General features: G+C 41.2%; 1 protein-coding gene and 1 non-coding gene across 3 annotated transcripts in view; both read left to right on the top strand.

Moving 5' to 3' along the window:
* CSMD1 (CUB and Sushi multiple domains 1) overlaps nucleotides 1–15534 on the top strand; it is a 2066326-nt gene that overhangs the window by 190570 nt on the left and 1860222 nt on the right. The window lies entirely within an intron of this gene.
* Nucleotides 3622–3693, top strand: TRNAY-AUA. The gene has a single exon. It is a non-coding gene; the product is annotated as a tRNA-Tyr (tRNA).

The raw sequence follows: 15534 nt of genomic DNA on the forward strand, positions 1-15534 counted from the left end.
TTTATTTAAACAATTAATTTTAAAAAGTTTTTTATTATAAGAGTCACATAATATAAATCATACTGTTTCAACTATATTTAACTGTGCACTTTAGTGGCACTAAGTCCATTGACATTGCTGTGCAGCTCTCACCATCATCCGTCTCCCGAGTTTTTACCTTCCTAAGCTAAAACTCTATCCTTATTAAGTCCCCATCCCACCTTCTTACCCTCCACCCCCTGGGTCCTGGCATCTACCAATGTTCTTTCTGACTGTATGAATCGGACTATTCTAGGTATCTTGTGTAAGTGGGATCAAACAGTACTTGTCTACACCTAATGTATATTGTGGCAACCCACTCCAGTCTTCTTGCCTGGAGAATCCCAGGGACTGTGGAGCCCAGTGGTCTGCCATCTGTGGGGTCACACAGAGTTGGACACGACCAAAGTGACTTAGCAGCAGCAGCAATGTATATTGGAATGCATTTTAAGATTAACTCAATATATGTCCTACAAACAGATCATACCTCTCCCTTCCCTGCCCTGTGCTATACAATAGGTTCTCATTAGTTGCCTACTTTATAAACGATGGTGTATATATATCAGTCCCAGTCTTCCAATTTATCATACCCCCCTTGGTGTCCATATGTTTGTTCTCTACATTTATGTCTCTGTTTCCATTTTTCAAATAGATTCATCTGTACTATTTTTCTAGATCCCATATATATGTGCTAATACATTTGTTTTTCTCTTTCTGACTTACTTAAAATATCTAGGAATAAACCTACCTAAGAAGGCAACAGAGCTGTACTCAGAAAACTGTAAGATACTGATGAAAGAAAATTGGCTCATTTTAAATGATCTCTTCCTTCACATTTCCCCTGTTCCTGGGCCACCGTCCTAGGACCTGCCCTCCCCTAACACACTCAGGTGACTTGGTCCAGGGCGGAGAACATCATGCATCCCATGTGGACCCTCAGTCAGATGGTGTGCTTTTTCTCTGGAAAATCCCAGAGATTTTCCAGGACTGTTGGTAGTCATTCAGTGTGGGCCTGACTTCATCACAAGAAACTGGGTCATCACTTTCTAGAAACTTCTCGAGTTAGGTAACCTGATGTTTTTTGTTGTGTACATCATAAAATTAAAAAGCATGGGTCCACAGGTGTTTAAAAGTTCAGGGTTCTATCACCTGTTGGCTAGTTTCATCAAGAAAACTCCAGTAATTCTTTTGTTAAATATTCAGTTGGTGTGAAAAAGAAAAGTGCCTAGTGATTAAAAGACAGTCTATCTGAGGTTCACTTCTACCTCCCTGAGGTCCACTGGCCATCTGATTGCAGTCACCCAAATGGTTAGATTCATCCATGTGTCATCCTCATGTGTTTCATCCTCATCCTGGGTTCTGTCTGTCCTGGGACAGCATGCCGCTTTGAAGATACGTCCTTGGATTGTTCTATATTCATTTTATATGGAATCATTCTATATTCACCAATGAAATGCTGGCAAGGTTTGAAATTTGAGCAAAATGCAGTATGATTCTTCATTAGGTCAGTTTTATTATTTGTATGCAAATTATTTAAAAGTAATGTTATCTTTTGAAAGATCCTTCACAAACATTAGGAACATAACACACACACAGTACCTTCATTTCTATTTCAAATCTAGTCAAAGTGAGAAAGCTTAAATGAGACACATGATCCCAGGGTGACGATCCAGAATGCCGGAACTGTGCTAGCAGACTTCTCAACTCACCAGGCAGCCTGGCTCTATCAGGCAAGGTCTTAATCACCCAAAGACCAAGAACTGATTTATCTCAGTAGATCACAGTGCAAATGATACCACACATTGTCAAAGTGCTTAATAATTTTCAAAGGAAATTGACGTGTTATAGAAAGTAAGGCAGATTATGTATAATATAGTGTGTGTGTGTGTTCCATCGCTAAGTCATGTCCGACTCTTTGTGACTCCATGGACTATTACACACCAGGTTTCCCTGTCCTTCAGTGTCTCCAGGAGTTTGCTCAAATTCATGTCCGTTAAGTCAGTGATTCTATCTAACCATTTCATCCTCTGCCTCTCTTTTCTCCTCTTGCTTTCAATCTTTCCTAGCATCAGAGTCTTTTCCAGTGAGTCAGCTCTTCGCATCAACTGGCCAAAGTATTGGAGCTTCAACTTCAGCATTGGTCCTTCCAATAAATATTCAGGGTTGATTTCCTTTAGGATTGACTGGTTTGATTTCCTTGCAGTCCAAGGGACTCTTAGGAGTCTTCTCAACTGCTAAAATTCAAAAGCATCAATTCTTCAGCACTCAGCCTCCCATATGGTCCAGCTCTCACATCCATACATGACTACTGGAAAAACCACAGCTTTGACTAGATGGGCCTTTGTTGACAAAGCGATATCTTTGCTTTTTAATATGCTGTCTAGGTTGGTCATAGCTTTCCTTCCAAGGATCAAGCGTCTTTTAATTTCATGGCTGAAGTCACTATCCACAGTGATTTTGGAGTCCAAGAAAATAAAATCTGTCACTGCTTCCACTTTTTCCCCTTCTATTTGCCATGAGGTGATGGGACCAGATGCCATGATCTTAGATTTTTAATGTTGAGTTTTAAGCCAGCTTTGTCACTCTCCTCTTTCACCTTCATCAAGAGGCTTTATATTTCTTCTTTGCTTTCTGCCATTAGGGGGATATCATCGGCATATCTGAGGTTACTGATATGTCTCCTGGCAATCTTGATTCTAGCTTGTGCTTCATCCAGCCTGGCATATGATATAGAAGATATATTAAATATATACATGAGGGAGAGGGAGGGGATGCAAAATACGCATATTCTTTTTTAAATTAATTTTTTGGAGAATAGTTGCTTTACAATGTTGTTTTGCTTTCTGCTGCTGCTGCTGCTAAGTCACTTCAGTCATGTCTGACTCTGTGCGACACCATAGACCGCAGCCCACCAGGCTCCCCCGTCCCTGGGATTCTCCAGGCAAGAACACCGGAGTGGGTTGCCATTACCTTCTCCAATGCATGAAAGTGAAAAGTGAAAGTGAAGTCACTCAGTCATGTCCGACTCTTAGCAACCCCATGGACTGCAGCCCACCAGGCTCCTCCGCCCATGGTTTTGCTTTCTACTGTACAGTAAAGTGAATCTGCTATACGTATACATATATCCCCTCCTTTACAGATTTTCTTCCCATTTAAGTCACCAGACAGCACTGAGTGGAGTTCCCTGTGCTGTACAGTAGGTTCTTATTAGTTATATATTTTATACATGCTATCAATAGGCAAAACACACATGCATTCTTGAATCACACTTTTAGGACTGCAGAGATCTCAGAAATTATCTCATGTTTCCAAATTATTAGACAAATAGGGGAAAAATAAACATAAGAGGGAAATCATGTCTATACCTAATATTATGTTCCACTTTAATATTATCAGTCTGATAGTTGGCTACTTTACACAGTGATCTTCAAATGTGCACAGTTTTGTTACAAAACTTGTTTCTTCCTTAATTCTACATATTCCTAAATGCTAAATTACTTTGTGTGTGTTTATCAGGAAGCAGACATCTGTCTCTTTTATTGTTAATTATGGTATTTTTTAGGTGGTTTGTTTTTCAGAGAGGCATATATAGACAGAAAGACTTCCCTGGTGGCTCAGACGGTAAAGCGTCTGCCTATAATGCGGGAAACCCAGGTTCGATCCCTGGGTGGGGAAGATCCTCTGGAGAAGGAAATGGCACCCCACTCCAGTACTCTTGCTTGGAAAATCCCATGGACGGAGGAGCCTGGTAGGCTGCAGTCCATGGAGTCGCTAAGAGTCGGACACGACTGAGTGACTTCACTTTGCTTCACTTCATACAGAGAGAGGCTTTTTACACAGTGTATTTGAAAATGAGTTGGTCTCTGTATTTGTCAAGTGTGTCAGGTCTATTACTATGTTAAACTTCCTAGGGGGATCTTTTCATGTGCCTCTTGGCCATCTGTATGTCTTCCTTGGAGAAATGTCTGTTTAGGTCTTCTGACCATTTTTTATTGGGTTGGGTTGTTTGTTGTTTTGATATTGAGCTATGTGAACTACTTGTATATTTTGGAGAGTAATCAAAAAATGTATAGCTAGGGGGAACATGCTGTAAAGCATAAGGAGCTCAGTTCAGTGCCCGGTGGTGATCTAGAGGGGTGGAAGCAAGGTCAGAGAGGGATGGGGTATAAGTACAGCTGGTGGCTCAGACGGTAAAGAATCTGCCTGCAGTGCAGGAGACCTGGGTTTGATCCCTGGGTCAGGAAGATCCCCTGGAAAAGAAATGGCAGCCCACGCCACTATTTTTGCCTGGGAAATCCCATGGACAGAGGAGCTTGGTGGGCTACAGGCTCCATGAGGTCGCAAAAACTTGGACATGACTGAATGACTAACACTTTTGTTGTACAGCAGAAATTAATACAATGTTATTAAGCAACACTACCGCAATTAAAAAAATAATGAAAAAAATTCCTAGGAACAAACTATGCCATGTAAATATGTAAAAACGCTAAAGCTCTTTTTTAAAAAAGTTTCCATGTATTTCATAAAACATTGACATCCATATAATAAATGCACAGATATTAGTTCTATTTTTTTAACCAACAAAGATTATTTGTAATATTGTCTGTCTGTCCCTTCTCATCTTTCCTCCTTCCTCCCTTCATTCCTTCCTTCAAAAAACTGAACTTTCCAACCTACTCCCTTTCCTCCTGTTCTCTTTCTGTCCCTCTCTCTCCTCCCACTCTGCTTTCCATCTTTTTTTCTGCTGGTTATATTAATATAAAGTATTTCAATAATTCCTTCTTACATTAAACAAAAAAAATCACATTTACACTGAAGACACGGTGTGATTGGCAATTTATCCTATAGTTGCTCAAAAGGTTAGTGATATGACTTCTTAAAATGCTTCAGTCAAATTGTTGACTTTGTTATCCATTTTTAATCTCTGACTATTCCCCAGCTCTGACTTTCTTCAGTCATTAACTGCTTCTGTTCTGTTAGTTTTCTGGTGTCACATTCCCGCAACCATGGAAGATGTATTTTAACTCATCCAGTTAAATACAGTCTAAGTTGAATGAAAATTAACTCATTTACTTATACTCACAATACCTGTGTTTTTAATTCTAACTTGTAAGGAAAAAATTTTTTTTCATCATTCTAGAAATAAGTTTTATTGTTGAACAGACAAGTAAGTAACCATGAAATAAAACATGTTTCCTGTTACTATTTTATTGGTGTTTATGAGATATAGCTTTCCAGTGTGTTATTACGGTTGAGGTTATGGATCCAAACACACTGCCTAGGACTTAGATGCTTTCAGTAAAGACTTGAGCTGTGTGAGTGACCATCCTGTCCACGGAGGTTGGTGTGGGCTAGCCACTTGATCAAGCAGTGTACACCATGCTGTCCTACAATTCTTGCAACAAGCCTACAGCACGGATATGGTGATGGCAGCTGAATTGTTCTGTGAGACAAGTTGGCTCCAAGACAGAACACTGACTGGCAAAACAGAAGGTTCCAAACACCTGATAAAATTTTATGGGAAAAAAAAAAAGTTATGTCAGTATTTCAAAAGGTTCCTAGAATAGGCATCTGCAGTAAAGGCAGAAATGAGCTTAAATGCATTCCACTATTTTTTCTTAATTTAATTTTTATTTTATATTGGGGTATAGTTGATTTACAAAGTTGTATGAGTTTCAGATGTACAGCAAAGTAGTTCAGTTACATGCATACATATATCCACTCTTCTTCAGATTATTTTTTCCCATATAGGTTTTTACAGAGCATTGAGTAAGTTCCCTGTGCTATACAGTAGGTCTCTGTTGATTATTTATTTTATATAAACTAGTGTATATGTTAATCCTAAACTCCTATTTTTTTGTTTTTATTTTGAATTAAATTGGATGACAGTCAGGAGACATAGATCTTTGCAGTAATTATGATATACAAAGGAGCCAATGGAAAGACATTTTTTGAGTGAGACCACTGAGGTTGAGTGCATGTAACTTGTTCCACATAAAGTTCTGCTCTGGGGAGTTTGCAAATCAGATTTCACCCCAGGGCTGTCTGGGCCCTAAACCTCTTTCCTTCTGTCACACAACACCCTGTCATAGAAGAGAGACCAGAGCTAATATAGATGGAACATTTAATAACATGTTGATTAAATTATTAATAGTCTGTAGTAAATCCTACCTAGTTTATATTTCAAAGGTCTTTTCTGTGAGTTCTCCATTTCATTCCAAGGGAATGAATTCCATTCATGCTTTTCTAGGAAAATAGTTTTGAGTAAGCCATAAATTATAAATGTGGATGCAAAAGTTTCACATTTATCACTACCTTGAAAGTAGCCATGGCCACCTTTGAATAATTAGCTAACACTAGTGAACAGTCAGTGTTATAGTAGACATTCATTACACACATGATCTTTAAACAAGACTGAGACAATGGACCTTTCTATGACTTGTGTGCACACAATATCTTGATCATTTTTTTATTGAATTGAAGCTGGCATCAGAGAAAGAAAAATGACATCTGGTAACTTTAGGGCTCACTTAACGAACATAAGGATTCTGAAAATAGAATTTATCCCATAAGCCCACATTAAGATCATTTGATTCTTCCTCTCTCTGCTAGTCGATGTCACACAATTTGCAAACACATGGATCTTATATTATTTCTCCATCTTGAGGGATATATTATATGTTTCAAGAACAAAGTGTAGTGAAAGTCTTGGCTTCCATGTGAAATCACAGATTTTCATGTATCTGGAAGCATGGACAAGTATAACAATAGAAGTTTATTCAAACGTTAAGCTTTATCTCTGCAAGAGAATATAAAAAATAAGGAGAAAATCCTTTCACAGTAGAAAAAGGCATTTCAGAGTTATCAGAAGCAGGGAAGCCCATGATTGTGTGTGCCTTCCCAGTAATGTCTGACTCTTTGTGACCCCATGGACTGTGGTCCCCCAGGCTCCTCATAGGATTCTCAAGGCAAGTATACTGGAGTGGGTTGCCATGCCTTACTCCAGGGGATCTTCCCAACCCAGGGATCGAACCCAAGTCTCCTGTGTTTCCCGCATTGCAGGCAAATCCTTTACCACTTGAGTCATAAGGGAAGCCCAGGTCTGTGCTTAGAAACATAAATATAGACATTATGAATAAAATGTGAGAAAAACTATTGAGTACCCTGTATTATCACTTACCTGTGGAATCTAAAAAAATGATACAAATGAACTTATTTACAAAACAGAAATAGACTCATTGACACAGAAAACAAACTTATGGTTACCAAAGTGCAAGGTCAGGGAGGCACAAATTGGGAATAACAGATACATATCACTACATATAAAAGCAGGTAAACAGCAAGGACCTATTGTATGACTCAGGCAACTGTATTCAGTATCTTGTAAAAACCTCTAACAGAAAAGAATCTGAAAAATGTGACTGCTATACACCCGAATCAATGTAAATCAACTATACTTCAATTTTTTTAAAAAGAAAAAGCTTAAGAGGGGAAAAAAAAAAAACCCAACTATTGTGAACATTTTTAAACTAATTGTGGCTTGAGAATATAGAAGTCATATAGGAAGGTGCATTTCTCAGTCTTATAAAAGATCATGTACCGATTTTCTATAAGGGGACTAGTCCCTAATTTTAAGATTATAATCTCTCCAGCTGCTTAAAATTTCATCATGTAGTTCTAGTTTTTTAAAAATGGTCTTGTTTTTATGGTTTTACTTTAGTTGTTTGTTTCTTTTTGGGAGATGGCAGGTATGGAAGAGTGACTTGGCTGTAGGGCTGCTCTTCACCCCTCCCGCAGTCGTAACACCCCTACGCATGCGTTCTGGCCGGAGGGCAAGGATGGAAGGTGACCTGAAGTCCCGGCTGCAGCGGGAAGAAGGCATGGGAGAACGATCCCTCGATAGATCACAGGGGTGCTAAAGGCACATCTTCCATTTCAGCCTAGGGGTCTGAATGAGTTCCTCTGTGATGCCGCCTTCGACCCTGAGTTTCCTCTAGATCTCCTCTGCTCTGTGCACAGACCCCAGACTGGTGACCTTCCCCAGTGTCGGGGAGCTCATGCTGGGTGTGGGCCTCCGGGCACGCTGGAAACACGACTGTCCCTGATACGTCCAGACAGAGGAGACCAAATGCCGAACACTCCCTCACTTGGAGACTCAGGGAGTGTGGAAAGAAGAGATGAGAAAATAAAACAAAAAACAGAAATGACCTTGGCTGTCTTGCAATAGTCCCCATACCTAAAATCACAAAAAGATACTGGCCCTGCCAAGTCTAAATAAACCAAACAAATCATTCTGTCCTGCAGCCTAGAAAACAGGAACTCCATTCTTCGCTTGCTTTATTCTCAGATTTTTAAACATTGTCTTCCTTTTTCTCTTTTTTCCTCCTTTTTTGGCTCACGGGGACTTCCCTGCTAGCTCAGATGGTAAAAGCGTCTACCTACAATGTGGGAGGAGAAGGAAATGGCAACCCACTCCAGTATTTTTGTCTGGAGTATCCCACGGTCAGAGGAACGTGGGGGGCTGAAGTCCATGGAGTCAAAGATTCGGACACAACTGAAGCGACTTACCACAGAGCACACAATGCTAAAGACCCGGGTTTGATCCCTGCTTCTCCCCTGGAGAAGGAAATGGGAAACCACTCCAGTACTCTTGCCTGGAAAATCCCATGGACAGAGGAGCCTAGTGGGCCAAAGTAGGACATGACTGAGCGACTTCACTTTCACTTTTTCAACGTATGTGTGTTTTCCTACAACTTGTGCTGAATGGTGAGGGGTGTAGGCTACCAAGGACAGCAGCACCTCATTAGACAGGCAGGAGCTTCGGGACAGAGTGAGCTGGGTTTCAGAATCCTGAATGTGGCAGAACAGCCCTTCACCTCCAGGGACGTTTGAGATAAGAAGTGAATTAGCGAAGAAAGATTTCTTTCTGGCCTGGTAATTGCATTCCCTCAGAATCGCATTAAGGACTCCTTTCCATTAAAAAAGAAAATACCAAATAAAAAAGTCATCAGATGCTCTGAGTCCATTAAGTTCTGCCCGGCTGAGATAGGACCTGGGCAGGCGTGTCTTTCCTCCTCATCTCCTCCCGGGTACCCGGTTCCCGCAGAGGCAGAGGTCAGGGCTCCATCCTCTCAGTGTGTGCCTTCACACTTTATTTTGAAATTGAAGATGACTTGGAAAAGCTGCCCAATCACATCTCAGTCCCAGGGTGTTTACACCTGGGCATAGCTGAGACTGACAAAGGTCACAGACTGCCTGGGACAAGACATTTATTTAAGAGAAGAAAAATGAAATGTGAACACGTTTGTTTTTTGTTTTTTCTCATGGGTTTATAATTACATTTTTTTTTTGATTCATTCCTTTTGCTTTTTAATTAAGGATCTGTCAAATGGTGAACTCAACCCAAAACATTAACAATGTAAAACTAAACTCAGTTTTGCTCCTCATTAACAATTTGGGATAAAATAAGAAAGGGAGACTAATTAAAAATAAAAAAAAAAATTAAAAGACAATGTTTTGAGAGCAGTTTTAGTATAAAACTGAGAATAAAATGGAGAGATTTCCCTTATACTTCCTCCCCCACACATGCAAGGAAGGCTGATTTTCAAGTCGAAATCAAGAGATTAAAGGTAGTGTGGTCTCTAGTTCACTGGTTCACAATACAGATGCTAGATGTTATTGCTAAGAAGTCATGCTGACTTCGGAGCCAGTTCCTGCTGCACTGCGCCCCGCCCCCAGTTCCCCTTACCTCTCCTCACTCCCCCCTACCTTTGTCTTTCAGTCCTGAATCCCTCCCCAGGCCCCTCCAGCAGCCCTAGTCTGAGGCCTGAATCAGCCAGTCCATGGGACCGACATCTGTGAGGCCTTAGCCTCACTCCCGTTCTCGGCGTTCTGGAATATTCTGAGGACTCGCTGTCCCCAGCATCTCCCTGTGGGTTTTGAGCTAATGACCTCTGTGGAGGGGTTGCTGGACTGTACGGTCTGGCTGACCTCCTTCCTTCCCTCCCGTGCCAGTCAGCTTTATTAGAGAACATGACTTAAAAATCATGTTCTTGTGAATACCAGTCCCAGGGTATATTTCTGGGCAGTGCAACTTAAAACATAGATTATTTATTTTTATTTCGTTTTCTGTATTAAAAGTCATTTTATAGAAAACAAAAAAGATAAACTTTATAAGAAAAAAGCAAAATATTTAATTTTCTGCCATCTAAAGCTAATTATTATTATTTCACCTTTTTTTTTTCCAACCTTTTTTTTAATAGTAGAAAAAGTTAGAAACATCAATAAGGTATGTGTGGTGTGTGGTTTGTGTGTTGAACATGCATATGACATTTTTATAACTGGATATCTTTTTTTTTTTTTAACCAATCCAAGTTTGTTGAATATTTGGGTGGTTTTCTACATGTATTACATATATATAAAGGTGAAAAGAACATCTTTGAACAAATATCTTTGCATATTGTCACTTTTTAAAACATGGGATAGATTCCTAAAAATTGAGTTTCCAGGTCAAAATATACAGGCATTTGATGCCAACATTTTCAAGAAATGTTTCGTTCAACCCAAAGAAGTGAAAATAAAATCCTAAATTTCCTAATAGCTAAATGAGTGCTTGGAAATCATCTTTCAAATTTTATGTATTCAAGAGGGCATAAAATTGTCATTGTTTTAATGTTTTATTGTAACATTGTTTTAGATGTTTTAATTTACTTTATTATAAATGAAATTGAATATCTTTCATAGACTTCTTAACCAATGCATCATTCCTTTTTATGATCACTTACCATTTTATGGATGCAGTTTTTTATCTTTTTTACATACACATCAATTCGTAAGATCCCATCATGTATTAACCTTGTAGGTCTTTTATGTACAGAATTGGTTGAGATCCCAGAAGACAAAACAAAAGACAAAGCTGTCATTCTAAGTGACTAATTGAAGAGTGCTGAGTGATGAAAAGACCCTGTGAAGACATGGTCCTGGTGAGGTGATCAGAGCAGGAGGTGCCCTGGGCCGATAATGGTGGAAAACGGCACTCCAGGGGGTAGGGGAGTCAGGAGATGCTCTGGCAGCCCAAGGGAGCCCTGAGGGGGTCAGCAGATGCTCTGGCAGCCCAGAGGAGTCCTGGGGCTGGTGGAAAGAGGGCCCTGGAGGAGCTGTGAGCTGCAGGGCGGAGTGGCCATCGCCCCCACAGAGGCCTGGCGGGAAGGAGTCCAGGCTATCCTGCCACCCTCCTGGACCTCTGCCCTCAGCAGCTGGCCTTGTCCCATCCCAGCCTCTCCCGGGGGAACCGCCTGGAAACCCGGGGAGGCCATGAGGGGGGAGAGGTGATGGTGGGGAGGAGGTGGAGACAGAGAAGCAGGTGGAGAAGGGAGGAGGGAGGATCTGGCGGAGGAAGGATCTCCAGCCCAAAGGCCTCCTAGGTTTCCTTATCTGAGCATCAGCTTCATCTTGGCACTGCGTTTATGGTATCTGAGATAGACCCTGGTTGTATATAATTTTAGGCAGCCCAAATGATTAATCCTTTTCCTCCCAGCTTCTAGTTTTGAAGTTTCACTAATGAGGTCTTTATCAGTAGGGTACTACATAAATATTAATGTATGTAAGTTTCTAGTACTTAAAAAATGGATTTTTTTCTGGAAATCATTTTGATATATGCTATGATGGGTATATTTTTTTTCTCCAAATATTTTTGCCTGGTTTTAGAATCATTTTTTATTCAAAATCCATTTCCACACACATCCTCTGTTGTCCTTTTGAATCCCTCCACCCTGTACCCACCTCTCAGATGATACTGAATTATCTTTTAAAATACCAGCACCAAGCTGTTTTAAGTTTTATAGTTTTTAATGCAAGGTCTCTCTTTTCACACAAACTCTCTATTTAGTTTTACAAAATTCCTTCTTTAAAACTTAGGGGAAAATAGTTATTAAAAACATACTTTGAGATTTTGATGGGAATTAGTTTGAATTCATAGATTCATTTGGGAAAATTGTCATTTGGGAACACTGTGTCATCATTTACTCAGACCTTTCATGCACCCCTGTGTGATATTAAACATGTTTCAGATATGGCTTTCTTCAGATCAATAAGTAAAGGTCTTTGTAAGTTTTTCCCTTAATAAGTCATATTTTTTGTTATATGAATGGGAATTTTTAATGATAATTCTTGATGTTTCTGAAAACTGTTTCTTTTTTACGTTTGTTTTGTAACTCTCACACTTAAGGACATCTCTTCATAGTTAGTGATTTTCAAAGAAAGCAGTCCTGTTATCCAAAAATAACATTATCATGGTGTCTATAGGATTTTTTAAAAATAATTTTTCAGTCAGTCTGTCTGTCTCAGTGCTTAGAATGGTACTCAATTTTTGCCTTTGAAGTGATGCTTTGCTTCCCGTGTTCTGGACACCATTCAGTTCTGTAGATTCTGGCTCCATGGTAGTTGTACCCTTGGCTGCTTCATAGTCAAGTGTAGTGCAGTTATTTTAAGAAATGACTTTCAGACCACAACCACCACAGCAAATGACATTGATGTGAGGGGATGGGTGGCCCCACTAACCTTATGGTGGCGGTAATCTCTCAACAGGTATGTGTATCAAATTGTTACCTTGCATACCTTAACTTTACACAGTGTCTTATTTCCCTTATAACATTATCTCAATATAATGATCTCAAGAAAGTTGAAGAAGTCGTTTTAAACTAAGTTAAACCTGAACATGCCTAGTAAGGAAAGAATGGAACTTCTTCTCTCACATCAAGTTCTGTCCTGATGGTGTGGATTTCAGCAGATCGCCTGTCCTGAGCCTCACGTGCCACTGGCTTTGCTCATTTCCTCCTCCCACCACGCTAGTGGCCCCCACGTTCCCCCCAGGCTCAGCCTCACTCGGTGCCCATGCCCCTGGACAGAGGGCTTTTCCTAACTAACTAATCTGAATCTGTTACTTCTCTCTAGAGAATTGCTGGCAACCATGGCCCTTGGCTTACAGGATAAGATGCACAGTCCTTAGAAAGCGCCACATATTCCTCGTGTGGGTGGAGGGGGCTCCGTGGCCTGCCCCCACCAGCCACGTTCGCAGGCCTAACATTTCCACAGCGCTCCCGATGCCTCGGTCCCCCCAGCTTCCCCTGCCTCCAGCCCAGTGTACTGTGTCCAAACGATATAAATGCACAGGACAAGCTGGAGAGGCGAGAGGACTTCATTCAGGAGGAGTGCAATAAGGGGGAGAGACTGGATCCTCTGCCCTGAAACAAAGGTCAGGAGGGCGTCTAAGTGCAGACGGCAGCTGGTGGAAGAGCTCCAGGGGACCAAGAGGGAGGTGGACCAGCACCTTGGCTCTTCCTGAGTCTGTGCAGTGATTAGACTTTCTGTGTTTGCTCATCGATGTGCATCAAAGTTGGTACTCCCCTCCCCTGGAGACTGGGAGACAGAGGAGCCCTCACCTCTGATGACTGTGTTTCAAAGGATCAGCTCCTGGGTCCTTGAGAAAGACCATCCTGGATTGTAAAACCAGCAAGAGTCTCTTTAGAAAGATTGACATACATCTCAAAGGGACAAGGGGAAAAAAACACTAATCTGCAGTGAGATTTAAGAGTAAAAGTTCTTTAAAACAAGAGGGGAGGGGTGGGTAGAGGCTTAGAATGAGGAAGACGTCTGTCTGAAGTTTAATGTTGCCCAGGGGATTGGTGAGGCCATTTCAACCACCTGTCTGACCTGCCCTCAGCTGAGTTATCCGCTGGCTCATCCCCAGGCTCCGCGAAAGTGAGGGTGTTGATCTCTACACACACTGAAACCTTGTATAAGACCTCCTTATAAAATAAGCAGGTCTTACTTTTTGGAGTCTCAATGGCTCTGGCGATTCTAATTTATATACCTGAAGTCTGGCCTTGGCTATGTATGTTTCCTTTGTTTTAAGAAATATTGGAAAGATTTAAAGGAAATATCACAATGTCAAATCTGAGTGCCTTTGAAAGCCTTGCGTGTGTCCCCTAGTGGCGGTATTGTCAGTCTACTTTAGCAGGAGAGCAGCGTCTCAGGGTTCCATTTATAGCTCATCTGTGCTTAATTTGAGAAGCGCCTGGCTTGGTGCAGTATTTATCGTGATGCAAGAATTGTGCAGTGTGCACCAGCAGGTGTGAGAGGAACCAGGTAGGAGCGAAGCATTGGAGAAAAGGCCAGGGCACCTCCTACCTGGAATTGCTGCTCCCAGTTCAATACTGGTCACTAGTTTCCCTTTGTATCTTTCATTCGCAAAGTTCTTATCAGGGAAGCAAATGTATATGGCAGCACTCTCATAAACAAAGAATTGAAATGTAGCTTAGAAAGCTGAGGCAGCAGGCGCTGGTCAACCTGGAATGCCGTTGTGTGTGTGGGCTTGATTGTTAGTGTCAACAGGCAAAATGGAAAAGCCATTTGATTATGTGCAAATTGTATCTCCTATGACCACATGATATATTTTCACCAATGGAAAATAGATGCCTAAGTCAGGCCCTACACACAAAGAAATATGAATTTGGCAGTTGTCAGCTGTGTGTATGTGCAAAGTCGCTCAGTGGTGTCTGACCTTTGTGACCGCCATGGACTGTAGCCTGCCAGGCTCCTCTATCCGTGGAATTCTCCAGGCAAGAATATAGAGTGGGTTGCCATGCCCTCCTCCAGGGGATCTTACTGACCCAGGACTCAAACTTGCATCTCTTACATCTTTTGCATTGGCAGGTGGGTTCTGTACCACTGTGCCAAGGCTATTATGTTGCATTTAATTGTTGGTGACTAGTCATAACTTGGTGCTCAAGGACTTAAAAGTTAATGAAGTTGGTGCTGTGAACATATTGTTTCTGATGTGCTGCTGCTGCTTCTAAGTCACTTCAGTTGTGTCTGACTCTGTGTGATCCCATAGATGGTAGCCCACCAGGCTCCCCTGTCCCTGGGATTCTCCAGGCAAGAACACTGGAGTGGGTTGCCATTTCCTTCTCCAATGCATGAAAGTGAAAAGTGAAAGTGAAGTTGCTCAGTCATATCCGACTCTTAGCAACCCCATGGACTGCAGCCCACCAGGCTCCTCCGTCCATGGGATTTTCCAGGCAAGAGGTAATAGAAAAAGTTTGTATACTGTTACCTACATGGTATTTTCCATTTAGATGTTTATGAGACAAATTATCCAATGCTCAATATACATTTCTCTAAAAAAATTACATCTGTTTTTAATCACATGGCATCCTACATGAACTTCAGTATGCTGACCAATGGCATAAAACTCCAGGGGACAGTAAAGGTTTTCTGGAGACTCCTATGAAAGTTTAGCCTGGGAACTGCGTGTTTTCCTTCCATACTGTAGTGTTCCTGGGAGGCAAGGGGCCAAGAGACAGAATGTCGTGTATGAATGGGCATTTGTGTAATTGAGGAAGCTGCTTGGCAGCTCCTTCCAGAATTGATCCTTGTGGTTCTGCACCCTTTGGTTACAAATGGAGTCTTCCATGTGATTGCTAACGATTAGGAAGCAGTTGTGTGAAGACAGTTGTA

This window comes from Bubalus bubalis, chromosome 1 (assembly GCF_019923935.1).
Source record: "Bubalus bubalis isolate 160015118507 breed Murrah chromosome 1, NDDB_SH_1, whole genome shotgun sequence".
Lineage (NCBI taxonomy): Eukaryota > Metazoa > Chordata > Mammalia > Artiodactyla > Bovidae > Bubalus > Bubalus bubalis.